This window comes from Sciurus carolinensis, chromosome 7 (genome assembly GCF_902686445.1).
Source record: "Sciurus carolinensis chromosome 7, mSciCar1.2, whole genome shotgun sequence".
Taxonomy (NCBI): domain Eukaryota; kingdom Metazoa; phylum Chordata; class Mammalia; order Rodentia; family Sciuridae; genus Sciurus; species Sciurus carolinensis.
In genome coordinates, this window is record NC_062219.1 from 103,304,949 (window position 1) to 103,310,948 (window position 6,000).

The window sequence follows — 6,000 nt, forward strand, 5'->3', positions numbered from 1 at the left end:
GATCCGTAACAGATGCACATAAGCATTCTGAAGAGGGACCAGATGTGAAGTGGAATGGTCAAATCTGGCTCACAGGTTGCTCAATGTGGCACCTGCTTAAAATTCTGTGTGAGCCACCTCTAAGTCAAGATTAGAAGGCAGCCTCTGATCCCAAATGACTGAGATAATCACTATATTCTTTGTTTTTATTATCATATACATGTGTGTGTTTAACTAAACATATTGTCACTAAAATTCAGTTAAGGAATGGTGTGATATCTGGTGGGGTAGCGTTTAGTTTTTAGCTAAGGAGAGCATTTATTGATTTATTAAGTTTTTGGAGGAAGCACTTACTAATTTCACAGATTTTTCTATTAGACATCAAGTCTGGAAAAGGACTTGGAAATTAAACAGGGTGCCAACTCAAAAGACTAACTCTGGAGCGAGGGGGATGGGCAGGGATATTATTTTAATTGAAACCTGAAGTTTGAGAGTCAGCCAATGGGCATGGAGCCAGGGGAACCACATTTTGGGCAACAGGAATGGCTTGAGCAAAGGCCCTCGGTGGGGAAAGGCTCTGTGACTTGTGAGAACAAAATGAGGGTACTTGGAGCTGGAAAATTGTGAATTAGAGGCAGAGTAAATGGGTTCAGCAACAAGCTGCGTTCACAAAGAACCAGGGCTAAGTATGGTTTCCTGCCTCTGAGTCGCCTATTTAAATCATCTGGACTATGTGACCTCCAGATGTTGCTGAGTGGAAACTTTACATCATGGGGTGAAAGGTAATCTTAGTATGCAGCCTACTTTTCATTGTTGTCATTAACTAAATTTAATGCTATGTGTCTCTGTGTATTTAAGTTCAGAAGAGACTCAGTCTTGAATGAAATGACTCTTCACTTCTGTTTTGCTTAACAATAAAACAATTTTGCTCTTCTCTATGGCAGATGTACTTCCTGCATTCACTGGCATCCATGAACAACACAACTTCATCTTACCCAAAAGAGAGTTCTTGGAAATAGGAAAGACAGTTCACTCTTTCCTATTCCATTAGTACTTGTGATTCTTGGAGTGTAAAAATCCAACAGAAAATGGGCTTGGTGAGAAAGCAGACTTGATGTCCAGGGTTAATCCAGGTGCCTTCCTCAGTTCTCATTGAGCAAAGAAACTTTAAGGCAATAAAAACAGAAAAGCAGATTATCTCATCTGATAAGGCTACCTCTTCTCATTTCATTAGTGTTATTCTACTAATACATTTAACAATGCTTATAATTTAAAAGAAAATTCCAAGAGACGGCTTATGCCAAAAAATAAAGCATGATAGTACTTGAAAACATCCAATTAGGCAACATTCTAAAAATCCTTTCAATGATGCAATAGGATTCACTGTAAAGGTCAAATTGGGTACAAGTTTAATGAGAGGAAAGATTCAATCCCTTTTTCTCTTCTTTATTTTTACAGCTTGGTCTTAGAGGCTGCTTGTTGTAACAAGTTTAAGTGGGATCTCTAAGAAATTTCTTGGAAGGAAGGAGAGTAAATCTTAAACACCACCAGGTGCAAATGGAATGTTACTTTTAAAACAGAGCAACATATCTGTGATGCATTAGGCAGACTAAGAAACACCTAACAGCAGTTAAATAACTCAGCTCAGACTAGATTTAATAAAGAGTATTAGAGCTGGGTGTGGTGGCATAGGTCAGTAATTCCAGCAACTCGGGAGGCTGAGGATGGCAAGTTCAAGACCAGCCTTAGCAATTTAGCAAGTCCCCAAGTAACTCGGTGAGACCCTGTCTCAAAATATAAAATAAAAAGGGCTGGGGATGTAGTTTCAGTGGTTAAGTACCTGTGAGTTCAATCCCCAATACCAAAAAACAAAACAAAACCCAAAAAAAAGTATCAGAATGGAGGCAAAGAGGGAGAAATTGCAGTATATATGACATGACTTTTAAAAATGTCTTTGGTAAATTATTCCAGTAATGAAGTGATTACTAATGAGCTTTTAGGCTCAAGTTTTCAGCTAGTAAAGCTTTTTAAGGCTAGGAGCCTCTTGGATGAATAAGAAGTGCCCAAGGTCTCTCCCTCATATTGACTAGGGTTATAGTCAGAACATGATAGGGTGCCTTAGAGTGCTTCTTTGTTGCTCTCATTTACAAAAATATCTTCATAAATAGAATTTGGAGAAACTTTCTCTCTCTCTCTCTCTCTCTCTCTCTCTCTCTCTCTCTCTCTCTCTCTCATTCTCACTCTAACAATCTCCAATGGAGGCTTCTGAGATGCCTAATTCAGTGATTCCCAAATTTGCTCACAATTGACATACCTAGGAAAAATACTGGTGCCTGGTTCTCCACCCATACACATGGGCATGGACTGCAACACAGACATGAGGTGTGATTTTTATTAAATTACTCTTTTTATATTGAGATAATTATAGACTCACGTGTAGTTGTAAGAAATTACACAAAGATTTCTTGTACTCTTTATACAGTTTCCCCCAATGGTAACATCTTCTAAAACTATAATACAATATCACAGACAGGGTATTGACACTGACGCATTCTTGACACAAAACATTTCCTGTGGTCCTTTTATAACCGCACCCACTTCCCCACCCACTCCATCCTCCTCCTTAACCTCCAGCAACCACTAATCTGTTCTCCATTTCTATAATTGGACATTTAAGAACATTACATAAATGTAATGCAGCATGTGACCTTTGAGGATCAACTTTTCCCTCAATCTAATTCTCTGGAGAATGATCCAGATGGGTGCTGTATCAATAGTTAGCTCCTTTTTGTTGTTACTTTTCCGTGGTATAAATGTATCACAGTTAGTTTAACCATTTGTATTGCTTCAAAGTTTGACTATTAGGAATAAACCTTCTATAAGTATTTGAGTACATATTTTTGTATAAACATACATTTTCATTTTTCTAGAATAAATAAATACTCTGAAGTAGAAAAATTGGGTTGTATGGTAAGAGCATATTTCATTTTTGGGGGGGGGGGGCTGTTTTGCTTTGTTTAGAAACTGAGAAACTATTTTCCTGAGTAGATATACTGTTTTACATACTGACCAGCAACACAAGTGATTCAGTTGCTCTGAGTCCTTACCAGTGTTTGATGTTGTTAATGTTTTATAGTTTGGTTCTTCTGATAGGTATGTAGTGATATTGTGTCATGCTTTTAATATGCATTTTTGTAATGGTTAATGGTGTTGAACATATTTTCATGGAATTATTTAAACTTTTGATCATTTTCTAACTGGATTATTTATTTTCTTATCCTTGAGTTCTGAGAATTCTTTATGCTAGATGGTAGTCTTTTGGAATATCTGTGATGTGCAAATGTTTTCTCCCAGTCCATAACTTTTATTTGAATGCTCTCAGAAAGTCTTGCAGAGCAAAAGTTTTACATTTTGACACATTCGATTTATCAATTTTCCTTTTATGGATTGTGATTAACTATCCAGCATTATGGAGTGAACAGCCATTGCATCCAAGACAGAACCTCTCATTACAAATAATTTTCATGTTAAAACTTTTCAGCCAAATGAGGATACCATTTCTGTTTTCTTGTTTCATTGTATTGACTTCTGAAAATATTTGTAGTTTCAGACATTCCCCCCAAGGACATATAGATAGTCTTGAAGCTTCCAAAAATTGAATTTTGAGACTTCTATTGCTCTTGTCTTTGACATTGCAGACAAGATCCTCTTAAAGAAAGTGCTTTCTACTTGTGGGCAAATGGAATTGACAGATATAAGGAAAATTTCTGGACTCTCACACAAAGGTCATTTAACCTCCTTAAATGTTAGTCCATTATGTAAAGAAAGAAAAAAAAAAAAAAACTCTTGCCATGGTGGAAAGAAATCAAGAAAAAGTTCAGGTTTCCCAGATGAAATGAAGTTACTATTCATTCATTTAAATTGAATTGCTACTTATTCATTTGAAAAAATAAAATAGAGAGATCTTAAACACATTCCAGAGGGATTAGAACTTATGGGTAGTGCAGTGTCCATATTTAAAATGTGGAGGTGACGAGAACTCTTGTACAGTCAGAGCAATGAGTTTCCAGTTTCTAGTTATGGCAGGTTTTCAATCAGACCATAAACCACCACTTAACTGTTGTACAGGTGAGTCAGGAACTATGAAAGTAAGGTAAACTAGAGGAGCTTTGAGAGCCTATTTAATCCAGAGCATCCAGGGCATTGTGATCCTTCTTCAAGGTAAGATACCGAAGTCCCTGGAGAACCTAGGCAGGACAAATCAAGTTTGGGCAAAGCACCAGAAAGGAATCAGATGAGGGGAAGAGGGCTTTCTCTACATTCAGTTGGATTTATGGAGCCAGAAATGACTTTGGAGGGAGGCTGTCTATGCTCTTAGTAAAGAGGTGGAGAAACTGCTAGGTAGGCTGGATTAGGATACATTAATAAACCATGAAATCCCAGTGACTTAACACAAGAAGAGTTTATTACACACTTGGGAAAACTTCTTCATAGATGTTTGTAGTCAGGAACTATCCTTCAAGGGATGACTCAGTGATCTAGGTTCCTTCCCTTTTGTCTCATGGCCCTAAAACACATTGTGAGAGGGAAGAGGTACCCTGATATTTTAGACATCCAAAGCTGAAGTATGACATGCACCACTTTCACCCACAGACATAGGCAGAATTGATCATGCAGTGAACTAATTGCAAAGGAGGCTGGGAAACAGGAAAGATCACACAGATATTGGTATGTAACAATAGTTCCTGCCACAAGAAACCAAGGTCCACACGGGTGCCATAACTTCACTATGGCTATGGTGTTGGTGTTAACAGAACTAAGATCAGATTCTGGACAGGATGATCTGCAGGGTTAAATGTGGTGTATGGTGGTGTTTGAGACCTTCCATGACCAAGTCATTGGCATTCCACCATCCTTCTCTGCCACTCCCTGTCTGACAGCAAGTGTCCCAACTAAACAGAATTAGTCTTATATATTTTAAAAAAATTTTTAGTTGTAGATGGACACAATACCTTTATTTTATTTATTTTTATGTGGTGCTGAGGATCGAATACAGTGCCTCATGCATGCTAGGCAAGTGCTCTACCACTAAGCCACAATCGCAGCCCCAAGCTTTTTGTTTTTGATCACATTATCCCTTATACTCCTCTTTGTCTACTATTCTTTCAGACCTAACTGAAGTATCTTTTTTTCCTGGAAGCCAATCCCAATTGCCTGATCCCTATTTCCTAAGTTAGATTAGGTATACATCTGTGTTTCCACATTGGCCTGTCCATATTGCTGTCATCATAGGTATCGAACATTATGTATTTATCAACTTATGATTCTATATCCCACACTAGATTGAGCACTTCTTATAAGCGAAGGGCAACATATGAACTTTTTGAATTTTTAAATTAAAATACAGCGAGTGAATTTTTTTTTTTGACTTGCAATTTATGAGTTTTTACACATGTGAGCAGCAAAGTTGACATTTTCTTGGTTCTTTGTATGCTGAATAATTTCAGATTATATACTGGACATTTTGAATATCATCTTAAGAGATTCTTTGTATTATTTAAATCCTAAAAAAGTTGGTTTTAAACACCAAGTTCTTTCTGACCAGTCTTCTGTGTGTTGTGGTTTCCCTGTCAGTTCTGTTTTGAGAGCCTTTGCAGTACTTCTCAGATCTAACTGATGTATATGCCACCTAGTGGCCTATCTGGGCAGTTGAGCAGTGGTTTCTCCTCTAGTTAGTTCTGTTCCTATATAGAGGGAAAAGAGAGGTGGGAGGGGTGGGGGGGAAGGGAAAAAAAATAACAGAATGAATCAAACATTACCCTATGTAAATTTATGATTACACAAATGGTATGCCTTTACGCCATGTACAGAGAAACAACAAGTATCCCATTTGTTTACAATAATTAAAAAAAAAAAAAAAAAGAACACAAGCAAAAAAAAAAAAAAAATCTATGGTAAGTCTTCATGGTCAGATTCATGCATGCACAGCTTGGGAATAAGGTTCAGGTTCTTAATTAACTT